This window comes from Schistocerca cancellata, chromosome 6 (assembly GCF_023864275.1).
Source record: "Schistocerca cancellata isolate TAMUIC-IGC-003103 chromosome 6, iqSchCanc2.1, whole genome shotgun sequence".
NCBI lineage: Eukaryota > Metazoa > Arthropoda > Insecta > Orthoptera > Acrididae > Schistocerca > Schistocerca cancellata.
In genome coordinates this window covers 382,214,796-382,228,966 of record NC_064631.1, presented here as the reverse complement: position 1 = coordinate 382,228,966, position 14,171 = coordinate 382,214,796, and the positions used below count along the sequence as shown (strand labels likewise).

The following is a 14,171-nucleotide window of genomic DNA, read 5'->3' as shown; positions in this document are numbered from 1 at the left end:
GTGGTTTTGAAGACTTGAGATTATGTAAGACATAGATAACGTTATACCGGAATTTCTAAAATCATTGGGGGAAGTGGCAACCAAATGACTGTTCAAGTTGGCGTGTGAGATCTATTAGACTGGCGACATATCATTAGACTTTCGGAAAAATATATTCCGAATATAACAATGGCGGATAGTACATGAGAGAACTATAGCACAATCAATTTAAGAGCTCACACATCCCAGCTGCTGACAAGAACCATATACATATGAATGGAAAAGAATATTGAGGATCTGATATATGACGATCAGTTTGGGTCTAGGAAAGGAAAAGGTAACAGAGAGGCACTTATGACCTTGCGTTCTATAACTGAAGTAAGACTGAAGAATAATCACGGCATCATCATAGGATTTTTCGACTTAGAAAAAGCATATATTAAAGTAAAGTGGTGTAGTATGTTTCAAATTATGAGAAAAACGGGAGTAAGCTGTAGAGGAGGACGGGCAATATACAGTATGTAGAAACCCAAGAAGGACCAATCTCGGATTAGAAGGGGTGTAGTGCAGTGATGCTGTTCAATCTCTACATCCAGAAAGCATTGACAGAAATAATAGAAATGTTCAAGATTTCGATTTAAATTTATGTTGAAAAGGTATCCATGACACGATTCGTTGATGACGTTGTTATCCTCAGTGAAAGTGAAGGTATTTATAGGATATGTTTAGTGGAATGACCTTTCTAATGAATGAAGACTATGGATTGAGGGTAAACAGGAAAAAGACAAAAGTAATGAGAAGTGGCAGAAATGACAGCAAGAAACTTAATGCTAAAACGAAGTTAAGGAATACATCTGCTTTGAAATCAAAGTAGCTTATCAGGGATGAAGCAAGAACGCAATGACCAGACCAGCGCAGGCAGAGAGAGCACTCCTGTCCAAGAGAAATCTGTCAGTATCAAACATAGACTCTGACTGGAGGAAGAAATTTCTGAGAATGTACGTCTGGAGACACAGGATCGTATGGCAGTGAATGATGGACAGTGGAAAAACCGGAACGGAAGAGTATCGAAGCGTTCTGGATCTGATGCTACAGAGGAATGTTAAAAATATATTGATACGTATGATGTGGAAGGAGGACGTTATTCGCAGAATCTCTCAAGAAAGGAATATTAGGAAAACACTGAGAAGAGGAAGGGGATGATAGGAAATGTGTTAAGACATGAGGCATTAATCCCCATGGTACATGAGAGAGCTGTGAAGGGTAAAACCTGTAGGGGAAGACAGAGACTGGAATATATCCCATAAATAATTGGGGACTTTGGGTACATGTCTTATATTGAAGTGAGGAGTTTGATGCAGAAGAGTAACTTGTGGAGTGAAGTATCAAACCAATAACAAAGCCCATGACTCAAAACGTTACTCGCACGATTTAAAAAAAAAAATATATTTGTCGCCCTTCGCTTTCGCTCTCTGCAATACGAGAGTAATTATATAACCATCAACGGTCTTTTTATATTCCCAATTCTGCTGTTTATCTCAGATAGGTAGCTAGTTTGTGTTCTTGTACAACCTACGATAAATAGAGTGAGTTACAACAAAGTAATTTTATGTCATTAATTCACGTATTATTAAAGCGAATACTAGTTTACATTACAATGAATACTGAAAGGAAGTTTAGGATAGAAATTATTTATAGTGTGTGGTGAGTTTGCATGTTATGTGTCAAGGGAATCAATTGAGTGTTGTAAAGCTCATTTTCTTTTGGGACATTTTCGAGCGTGGATCTTCGTGATTTATTTTAAAGGACATAAACTTTCAGGAGATAAAGTTTAGTACACTCTTTCAGAGGTTTCCAGCAAACTGACGATTGTTGAAGCAGTGCATATCGAGCACATGAAATGATTAAATTTACAAACCAACATCATAAGCGGTTCTGAGGTACCATATATAGACGCATTCTGCCAAGCCCATATTAATACGTGGTGTAGCCTCCACAGGCGGCAATGCAGGCGCTGTCATTAACATCCAGCAGGTAGTACAGACGGCAACGACTTTCCTGGAGTACGTTATGCAACGCCTGCCTGATCTGTTCACGCTGCTCTGTAAGAGTTGTCGGTTGACGACTCGCACGAGTTACTTCTCTTCCCATCGTATACATACTCGATTGGAGACAAGTCCGGAGGTCGTGCTGGACAGGGAAGTTGTTGCACATATAGCAGAGCACGATGAGTTACACGAGCAATGTGTTAGCCAACATTATCCTTGTGGAATAACACATCACCTTCATGTAGCACGAACGGCAAAATAAGGGGTCTGACAACAGTCTACACATACCAACGACCGGTTAGAGTTCATTCGAGAAACAACAAAGGTGAACAGGTACTGTAACTGATCGCATTCCAGACCACAACGCCTTCAGTGGGGCTAGTGAATCTTCGACAAACCCACACTACAATACAGGGTGATTCAAAAAGAATACCACAACTTTAGGAATTTAAAACTCTGCAACGACAAAAGGCAGACCTAAGCACTATCTGTCGGCGAATTAAGGGAGCTATAAAGTTTCATTTAGTTGTACATTTGTTCGCTTGAGGTGCTGCTGACTAGGCGTCAGCGTCAGTTGATGCTAAGATGGCGACCGCTCAACAGAAAGCTTTTTGTGTTATTGAGTACGGCAGAAGTGAATCGACGACAGTTGTTCAGCGTGCATTTCGAACGAAGTGTGGTGTTAAATCTCCTGATAGGTGGTGTATTAAACGTTGGTATAAACAGTTTACAGAGAATGGGTGTTTGTGCAAAGGGAAAAGTTCTGGACGGCCGAGAACGAGTGATGAAAATGTAGCACGCATCCAGCAAGCATTTGTTCGCTGCCCAGGAAAATCGACTCGCAGAGCTAGCAGAGAGCTGCAAATTCCACAATCAACTGTATGGAGAGTCCTACGAAAAAGGTTAGTTATGAAACCTGAACGTCAACTACCCGAGGCGATGGATCGGCCGCCAGGCAGCCCGTGACAGAGCACTTCATCACTGGCCTCCAAAAAACCCTGATCTTACCCCCTGCGATTTTTTCTTATGGGGGTATGTTAAGGATATGGTGTTTCGGCCACCTCTCCCAGCCACTATTGATGATTTGAAACGAGAATTAACAGCAGCTATCCAAACTGTTACGCCTGATATGCTACAGAGAGTGTGGAACGAGTTGGAGTATCGGGTTGATATTGCTCGAGTGTCTGGAGGGGGCCATATTGAACATCTCTGAACTTGTTTTTGAGTGAAAAAAAAACTTTTTAAATACTCTTTGTAATGATGTATAACAGAAGGTTATATTATGTTTCTTTCATTAAATACACATTTTTAAAGTTGTGGTATTCTTTTTGAATCACCCTGTATATCGCTCATAAGGTCAATATCGTAGGTGCAAACGACCATAACTTCCACACAGAAGCATCAGCTTTCATAGCTGAAGATAAAGGTGAGCCATTCCGTCTTCTAAGTTATCCTCCGGCGGTACCAGTAGACGCGTACACGCCAATGCATTTGCGTGAATGGAACAAAGGCTAGAGGTGTGCGTGCCCATAGTACCACAACTAACAACCAATCACTACTGCTCATGTTGTCACGTCTGGGCTCAAAAGCACTCTTATCTCTGCTGTGATAGTTGTTACCATCCGCCACTGCTGCCTTCACATTACGACGATACTGGTGGGCGTCTGTGCGGCTTGGACGTTCAGAACCGCCTCTACAGTTTTGATAATGCTCACGTGACCACTGATATCAGCATCGCTGCAGAAGTTAAGCGGCACGTTCAACTTGTCCGAAAGGATCATCTCGTCAGTCCGAAAACCATATTTTGATTCCCTTCAAACTCGCCCAGTTGGCTGTAGGAAGCACAAGTGCGTCTCCTCTTAGAAGGAAGACAAAGATGGCACTCTGGTAGCTATGCCACTACGGTATCTGCTACTCGGACGACTTTGAAACCATTATCAGTACATCTGTTATCCCCCAGGTGACATATGCCGTCATCGAATCAAACTCATCAACATATGTTACGTTCGTCATAGATATTAGTCGTTTTCGTGGTGTACTATTTTGTTTCCCAGCAGTGTATTTTTTATGAGATTACAACTACGGTAACATTGTTTATTGCTCTAACTCTTCAGATTTGTTGGTTGTGGCCTTGAGTTCTAAGACTGGTTTCATGTAGCTCTCCATCCTACTCTATCTTGTGCGAGCCTCTTCATCTCCGAATAATTATTATAACTTACATCTTTCTGAATTTGCTTAATCTATTCATCAGTTGGTGTCCCTCTACCATTTGTACCACTCACACTTCGCTCCAATACTAAACTGGCAATCCTTGATGTCTCGGAATGCATCCTATCAACTCATCCCTTCTTTACGTCAAGTTTTCCCACAAATTCCTTGCCTCCCTAATTCCATTAAGTCCATCAACAGTAGTTTCGTGATCGACCCATCTAATCTTCAGCATTCTCCTGTAGCATCACATTTAGAAAGCTCCTAATGACTGTTTACTGAACCTGTTTTCGTCTATGTTTCACTTCGATACATGGATAGACCCCAGACAAATACTTTCAGAAAAGGCTTCCCAACACTTATATCTATATTCGATGATAATACATTTCTGCTCAGCAGAAATTGTTTCTTGCCATGTCCACATTTTCTAGCCTCTCTGGTCCGGCCATCATTTATTTTGGTGCCCAAATAGTAAAACTCATCTACTACCTTCAGCGTCTTGATGTTCATCTTACATCCTGTCCATTCCGTTCAACTACTCTTCCAAGTCCTTTGCTGTCTCTGACAGAATTACAATGTCGGCGACAAACCTTAAAGTTTTTATTCCTTCTCCCTGAACTTTAATTCCTACTCCAAATTTTTGTTTCATTTCCTGCTATATACACATATGGAAAAACATCGAGGTTAGGCTACAACCCTGTCTCATTCCCTTCTCAATCACTGCTCGCCTTTCATGCCCCTCGGCCCTTATAACTGCCGTCTGGTTTCTCTATAAGTTGTAAATAGCGTTTCGCTTCCTCTGTTTTACCCCTGTTATCTTCAGCGAGTATTCCAGTCGACACAGTCAAAAATTTTCTCTAAGTGCATAAATACTATAAACGTAAGTTTGCTTATCTTATCAGGTACGTCGTAAGGTCAGTATTGCCCCTCGCGTTCCCACATTTCTCCTGAAGTCTACTTCTACCAGTTCTTCCGTTCTTTTGTGAAGAATTCTTGTTAGTATTTTGCAAATGTGAGTTACTAAACTGACAGCTCGATAATTTCCACAACTGTTAGCAACAACTTTCTTTGTAATTGGAATTACTATATTATTCTTGAAGTCTGAGGGTATTCCACCTATCTCCTACATTTTGTACATCAGATGGAAGATTTTTGTCATTGCTGGCTCTCTCAAGGCTATCAGTAATTCTGATAGAATTTCAGCTATTCCCGAGGAGTTATTTCGACTTAGATCTTTTAGAGCCTTGTCAGATTCTTCTTGCAGTATCATATCTCCCATGTCACCATCTGCGTCACTTCCCCTTCTATAACATTAATTTCAAGTTTATCTCCCTTGGATAGACCCTCTATATACACCTCCAGCTTTCCCTTCTTTGCTTAGGACTGTTTACCCTGATATTCATGTAGCTGATTCTGTTTTCCCCAAAGACCTCTTAAACTTTCCTGTAGGCGAATCTATCTTTCCCCTAGTGGAATATGCTTCTAAATCTTTACATCTGCCCTCTAGCCATTGCTGCTTAGCAATTTTGCATTTCCCGTCAGTCTCATTTTTAAACCTTTATATTCCGTTTCTCGTGCTTCATTTGCTGCATTTTTGAATTTTCTTCTTTCGTCAGTCAAGTTAAATATCTCTTGTGCTATCCAAGGATTCATTTCCTAAATTTTTCCAATTTCTTCCATCTCAGTGTACCAATAACCAATAAATTGTGGTCACAGTCCACATTAAGCCCTGAACATGTCTTAAAATTTAAAATCTGGTCCCTAAATCTTTTTTAATCATTACATAAGCAATCTGAAACCTTTATGTGTTTCTAGGTATCTTTCCACGTACACAAACTTCTTTTATGTTTCTAAAACCAGCTGTTAGCGATGATTAAATTAAATTATGTGCAAGGTTCTACAAGGTAGCTTCCTCTATCATTTCCTTCCCCTACTCCTTCCCCTACTACTTTCCCTTCTCTTCCTTTTCCTATTATCGAATTACAGTCCCCCATCAGGATTAAATTTTCGTCTCCTGTAACCATCTGAATAATTTATTTAATCATACATTTTTTAAATCTCCTCATCATCTCCGGAGATGTTCGGTATGTAAAGATAAACTACTGTGGTAGGCGTGGGCTTCGTGTCTATTTTTTCTAAGATAATGCGTTCACTATGCTGTTCACAGTAGCCTACCCGCATTTCTATTTTCTTATTCATTATTAAACTTACTCCTGCATTACCTCTAACTGATGTATTTATAATAGTGTGTTTATTTGACGGGGAGTCCTGTTCCTCCTGCCACCAAACTTCACTAAATCCCCTGTATCTAACTTCAGTCTATCCATTTTCCTTTTTAAACTTTTTAACCTACGAGCCCGACTAAGGGATCTAACGTCACAAGCTCCGATCCGTAGAACGTCAGTTTTTTTCGACTGATGGCGACATCCATCTGAGTAGCCACGTCAGGAGATCCGAATGAGTGGCTAAGTTACCTCCGGAATATTTTACCCAAGAGGACCGCATTGTCATTTAACCATACAGTAAAACTGCTTGTCGTCGGAAAAAATTACGACTGTAGTTTCCCCTTGTTTTTAGCCGTTCCCACTATAAGCTTGGCAAGACGATTTTGGTTTATGTTACAAGGCCAGATTAGTAAATCATCTGGCCTGTTGTCCCTGAAACTACTAAAAAGGTTGCTGACCCTCTGTAATATTAGTAATTTTCGCCTCACAAACATTAATATACGCTCAATAGTAAACGCCTGACGGCCTAAAGTTATCGAACAATTGTAAAGTAAAAGAAATGAACCATCGCATAGCAGCGACAGAGTCTATTACTCTTTATCTATGCCGTTCTTGCGCGGTGCCTGTTAATCTCTATGTTCATGTATCGATTAATATTATAAAAAAGAATTCTGTTGTTTCAAGACAAATGAGGCATTTGGCGCCTCACCTTTTACTGTTTGTATTCTATGAAAGGCGGACGCGGACTTGCTGCGTTCCGCAACTATATTTTATATTTTATGTGAAAATATTGAGTGAATATGCTAATTGTTATTTATTCCCATTAGAAAACATGTAGTTTCTTGTAACTGATTACGAACAGACAGCATCAAGAGGACATTTTGACTGTTATGTATAAAGTATTTAACCACAATGGTCATTTACTGTAATTTAATATGAAAAGGTACGTAGCATTAAAAAAAAGTGTGTTAAAGATAAGTGTGCTTATTTTAGTAAATTAACCTTGATGATTTCCATCTCCTTATTTACCTGAATGGTAATTATTTTCTGTTACTTCATCACCAGAAATTACGATCATGCTGAGGGGCCGAACGCAGCATGAGGCAGAAGGAACATTATCGTTTTCCTATTATTTATGAACCCACTCTTTTTTAATTGTGTAGTGCTGTATTTCTTTTAAAGTGTATAAATCTTCTGGTCCCTTAGTGTTGATCCGGGTATGACTACATCGCGACTGTAAAAATGCACAGAAATTATAATGTTTCTTCCGAACGATCTGAAATATATATCAATATGCTGCTCTTATGCAGGTATTTAATGCTCAACGTATGATATTATAATAGTGTAATCAATCCCTGATTCTGTTGCCAAGTGGCCCACCAAAATATTCACTTTTTCGACATTAAAAAAAAATTAAATAACAATTATTTTTATTTTCGCCCCCCCCCCCCCCAAGAGCAACGTTAACGTTACACCTCTTGAGAAACCACATGTTTGTCTGGCTTCCCAACAGACGCGCCTCCGTTGTGGCTGCACTTACGGTACGGCTCTTTGTATCGCTGACGCAAGAAAGCCACCCCACCGATGCCAAGGTCCATGGCTCATGGGGGTGAGGGTGCGGGAGCCACAGATAGAGCAAGGAAATGTTAGATCATTTATTATGCGTTTAAATACATTGGCATGCAACTGTATTAATTTCTGTGGTATCGATACCTACGATGCCAAGGCGTAGGTGCAAGTACGTAGGTTGGCACTGCGACACCGACACCGACGACTGCGCCCTCTTGCCGGCGCTGTGCAGTTCTACGAGCGCCGCTCCAGATTCTGCCTATCTGATTCAGAGTAGACGACAAAGCAACATTGTTTCTATTTCATAGTTGGCGAGGCATTACAGATTTTACCTTTGTAACTTCTAGCCGAGGTTAGATTTGATTTATGTACAGCTTCGCACCTACGTGCTCATCTCAGCCAAGGTTAAGTACTATCAGTTGTATATACGCAGTAACGAAGCATTTCACCTTTTCCTGCTCCTACTCACTTCCTACATTTGGCCTACCCTTCAGTTTACAGGTGCAGACCCATGCGCCGCCTTCCAGGCAGGTTTCAAAAATTTCAGTACACTGAACGTTATAAATCGTGACTTTCAAAGTGCTACGAACAGTCCGGACACCACATGATTGTCGGTAGAAAGGGGTATAATGATCGAAGAACTCTTCATCCGGCAAAAACTTTTTTAGTCAGTGCGATGCAATGCTTGTTGTGGTGTAACGAGAGCCGCCACGTGGACGTGGGTGACTGGAAGTGAGTGAGCTGGCGCTAGGAATCACGTTATCTTCTGTAGCAATCCGATGGAATTGGCGAATTTCGGTAAAATGTTACCTACCATCATTTAAAGTGACAGTTGTCGAGAACAGACGAGATGGTGTTATGGTGCGGTGTGTTTTACTTGGTTACTGTGATGTTCCCTTACTTCCCTTAAGAAACCGCTCAACGCGGAAGTATATAAACAAGTTTTACAGTAAAGGTGGAGTTCCAAGATATTGACTGCTTATATCAGAGTGACAATGCAACGTGTCGCAAAGTAGTATTTCTGAAGCGAAGGATTGTGAACATATTCTTGAAATTAGATGGTCTGACCAGAGTAACGGCTCCAACCAGCGGAACATTTTTAGTGTGAGTTAGAGCGTCAACTTTGCTCCACTACCTTATTTGGTTACCTGTGGCGAGGAAGAATGATCTGCCACTGCTTCACAAGTGTTCGGACACTTCAATGGAACTGCCCAAGCAGAGTTCAAATCGCCATAAAGGGGAAGGGAGGACGCAACTCATATTAAGGTCGATACTTTCTGGCTACTTTTAATCAATGTGTTCGACTCTTAAATATAGAATCCACGCAAACAAGTCAAGCATATTATTATTTTCATTATCACTGTTTTCGAAACAGTTTACATCTGGTTCACTCAATAATCACGATTAGCTATATTTCAGTCTATCTGTCTTCCTATAATACACACTTAAATTCATTTTTGTGTCCTGTAAGTAGAAACACAGCCATAAAATTGTAGGTTCCAACAAACTGCCCCAGAATCACTAAAAGTCAGCCGGCCTGTGTGGCCGAGCGGTTCTAGTCGCTTCAGTCTGGAACTGCGTGACCGCTACGGTCGCAGGTTCGAATCCTGCTTCGGGCATGAATGTCCGTGATGTCCTTAGGTTAGTTAGGTTTAAGTAGTTCGAAGTTCTAGGGCGAGGGTGGGGGGGGGGGAATGATGACCTTAAATATTAAGTCCCATAGTGCTCAGAGCCATTTTTTCACTGAAAGTCACGTATCGAAATATGTATAATTAAATAAATTTGTGTGTATTGTAATCCGCTGAAGATGCCTAACATGTACTCAAGCATAAATTTTGCAAGAAAAACTAAAGTTTTCTTATCTTTGTGATAAAACATGTTTCTTGTTAGTGCCTGGGGAAAACGGCTGCAATTATTAACAGTTTTACGTAAGTTAACTAATGACACACTTCTTTGATGCAACAATCAACTGTGCAGCTCAAGTCAATATTCCATTGCCATTTTGGTCCCCAGTTTCGGTATTCTTAATGAGTGTGTAGACCTCTGCAAAATTCACTTGTATCGCAGCTACTCTTTTGGTTGTTGAATAAAATCCAATAAAAGTGTTGATGCACTAGATCAGAGAAAAAGAACTTCAGAAGGACTTCTGCCCTACAACGGGTGAATAAAAGTATGGAACCACTAAAAAGACAACGCCTTACCACGCCTAATACGATTCAAATCTGCTACCAGTCGTCTGGTAACGGATAAACAGAGATCTACATGGTTTTCAAGGGTATCATATTCTTTCGTTCCTGATAAATACTGGCGTTCGGGTAACGATGATGAGGGAGGATAGCAATCATGCACTCTTCCCTCCAAAGTAGATCACAAAAGCTCAATAATACGAAGGTCTGGTGGCTGCGGCGCCAGGTGAGATGCAGTTCATCCTCCTGCTCACAAAACGGAGTTGCGCGAAGCACAGGATTGAAACGTCTACCAATATCCGTCTCATTGGGGTATTTTCTTCGTGGTGGGTTGTCGTTTTTCTTCTTTTGTGTGTATGTGTGTGTGTGTGTGTGTGTGAGAGAGAGAGAGAGAGAGAGAGAGAGGGAGGGAGAGAGAAGTGCCAGGTATCATTATTACACCAAAATATTCGAGAACTGACAAGTAAAATTAATGAGCTACTTACCTCGAGGAAATAGTAGCCAGACCCAGCCAACTCCGTTGGCCGCACCGGCGCGCCGCGCGCCGCTCACAGCTACTCGTACGCTACAGACGGCCCTTTTGAACCTGCCGCCAGCGTGCCGCCACGTATGATCGCTTTCCTTCGCTTGTCGTTGTACAAGGGGCGGCGCCACGCGTACACGCTGCCAGAGAACACTCAAATCACGTCACCTGACTAGCCGGCGCGCCCTTCTAAGCAGCCGCAACTTAAGAGCTCGTTACAGCTCGAATGTATCTGTAGGCTTACGAATGTTATTGTGGAAGATTGCAGTCAGGAACAATACATCGAAGTTGCACGACGATACCATGTGTTATTAATATTCACTTATACAGGGCCACCAGAAATAGTCTGAGCGGCTTGAAAGGGTCTTGCAGAGTAGGCTGTGCTGAGAATTAGTGATTAAGAAAAGTTATTCAATTCGTAGCGCCGTTTCTGATGGAATTAATATTGAAGTTAGCCAATCAGACTGTTGTGCGTGCTAATTCAGTCAGCGACAAGGATTAGTGTCCGTTGTTCTCACAGTGTAGATGATAGCACATGAGACTGCCCTGTCCAGTTTTTGTATCATTATCATGTTCGGTTTAAGCAAACCAAATGAAGAACGTGTTTGGCGACACCGTCTCTGGCGGGCCGCTTCAATTTGCACGTTCAACGGCCTGATTGGCTAACTACAACGGTGATTAACTCGGAAATAGCACAATGTATCAATTTTACCCTAACAACTGTTTCTTAGAATAATCTAACCTGCAACACCCTTAGAAGCCTTTCAAACTGTTTCTCACAACCCTGCACAAGTGTGTTGGCATTCAAGGCTATTTGTTACAATCAAAAACATTCCTGACTTCTGTAGACAGGATGTTCATTTTAATGAAAACACTGAAAGATCTAGAAAACTACACATCGGATCAAAAAAAGTTATGATTCCAATTAGTTTCGGAAGGGGACATCCAATAGAACGACGCTCGACCATCCCTTCGTATTCGCGCGGTGGGGTCAACTTTGAAATCTTCAGTGGGGAACCCCCGTTTTTTATCGCAGATTACGATTATACGGCAAAATCTACACACCTTTTTTCTGAAGTCTTTTCTTCGTTTCGCCACAAATTGCGCTGTAGACGGAGGAATAGAAATGTTTACACAACCGCATTTTACAGCATGCTACCCAATGGCCCTTGAATATCCAATGGCACGTGAGACCCCACCTCCGTGCTGCGAGCGTAGGACAGGAGAGTATATCATAATTTCTAATTGGAAACCCCATTCGCTACGTTGTTTTCTTCTGTTATTCAAACGTAGTACCGCCAACTTCAATATCCTTAGTGACCCGCTTTTCAAATAACCGTGCACGGGACAGGAGCATATCTGCGGGAATGTTAGCACAGGCTTTTCTGATGCCGACGACCATGTCTCTATGGCCTGTTGGAACTTACCAGTACACCTTACCTCTTAAATATCCCCACAGAAAGAAATCCGGCGACATGAAATCCAGCTACCTAGCGGACCAGTTAACAGGGCCACTTCTGCCGATCCACCGACCAGTGTGAACAGGGTCTAATACCTCCAGAGCTTCAATTGTGTATAGCGCTGGGCAACCGTTATACTGAAACAATATACTTTTTCGAACGTCCAGGTCAACATCCCGCAGTAGTACCGGTAGTTCCTGTTCCAGAACCGTTCGATATGTGCGTCCATTCAACGTGCCATCGATAAAATATCTGTGTTTGCTCTACATGATTCCACACAATACGTTAACTGACCAACGACGCCGATGTCCAACTTACCGTAACCAGCGGAATTGTTTACACTCCAGTAATGCATGTTATGTTGGTTAACGCTAGCACCGTTTGTGAATGTAGATTCATCGGGAAATGGTACCGCGGCAAAGAACGTGGGGGTCGTTTGCATTTGTTGAAATGTCCTTTCACACAACACTACCCGTTAATGGAAATCAGTTCCATGAAGTTCTTCATCTAATGACACGTGGTATGGATGATACTTATGACGATGCAGTATTGTCACCATATTTCCTACGGACGTATTGGAGTCGCGGTGTAATGGTCGGGCGCTTATCCTCAGACTGTGGTGCACTGCCGCTAGTACAACTACTTCATTATCTTGTCGTGTAACACGTTTGCTTCCTTTTCTTTTGCGGTCTGTACGCTGCTATCGAGAGGGAGATTTCTCTGCGAAACGCTCGGCATACAAGACAACAGCAGCCTCAACATATCTCCTACGTTCTCCAAAAAATCAACTTCATTTCAGTTTATTCTTCTGTGGTTGCTGCATTCGCCGGCCACTTCCACGTCTGTTCTCCTAATATGGGTAGGTGTGCAGGCAATAAAGACTGTGAAAGTGTTCTAATGTTTAGGGCCGCTACCTGTTCTACGTCTGCACTATGCATGAGCTCCGGTCGCAGTTATGATACGATGTAATTCGCTACACGGCCACAGTAGTACGTCGAGTAGTGCCCTTGCGACTGGGATTTCCAATTAGAAGTTATGAAGTACTGTCCTGTCCCACCCTCGCAGTATGAAAGTGGGATACCACGTACCACTGTTTAAGGGCCATTGAGTAGCATGTCGTAAATTACGATTGCGTATTCATTTCTATTTGTCCAATTACTGCGCCGTCTGTGGCGAAACGAAGAAATTGTTTCAGGTAAGGTATTTAGATTTCACCGTACAATCGTAATTTGCAATAAAAAACGTCTCCCTCCGAGACAGACAAATTGATTAGATGTGTAGTTTTCGAGATATTTAACTGTCTTAAGGTAAAAAAACAAAAGCAAATCGAGGATAATGGAATGTAGTCGAATTAAGTTGGGTGATGCTGAGGGAATTAGATTAGGAAATGAGACACTAAAAGTAGTAAAGGAGTTTTGCTATTTAGGGAGTAAAATAACCGATGATGGTCGAAGTAGAGAGGATATAAAATGTAGACTGGCAATGGCTAGGAAAGCGTTTCTCAAGAAGAGAAATTTGTTAACATCGAATATAGATTTAGGTGTCAGGAAGTCATTTCTGAAAGTATTTGTATGGAGTGTAGCCATGTATGGAAGTGAGACATGGACGATAACTAGTTTGGACAAGAAGAGAATAGAAGCTTTTGAAATGTGGTGCTACAGAAGAATGCTGAAGATAAGGTGGGTAGATCACGTAACTAATGAGGAGGTATTGTATAGGATTGGGGAGAAGAGAAGTTTGTGGCACAACTTGACTAGAAGAAGAGATCGGTTGGTAGGACACGTTCTGAGGCATCGAGGAATCACAAATTTAGCATTGGAGGGCAGCGTGGAGGGTAAAAATCGTAGAGGGAGACCAAGAGACCAATACACTAAGCAGATTCAGAAGGATGTAGGTTGCAGTAGGTACTGGGAGATGAAGAAGCTTGCACAGGATAGAGTAGCATGGAGAGCTGCATCAAACCAGTCTCAGGA

The 14,171-nt window shown here is 41.7% G+C and overlaps 1 long non-coding RNA gene across 1 annotated transcript in view; it reads right to left on the bottom strand.

Annotated features, from left to right (window-relative positions):
• LOC126191283 (uncharacterized) overlaps window positions 1-14,171 on the bottom strand; it is a 60,845-nt gene that overhangs the window by 33,421 nt on the left and 13,253 nt on the right. The window contains exon 3 of the long non-coding RNA XR_007538335.1: window positions 10,701-10,878. This is a non-coding gene — a long non-coding RNA (uncharacterized LOC126191283). The remainder of the gene's footprint in view (window positions 1-10,700; window positions 10,879-14,171) is intronic.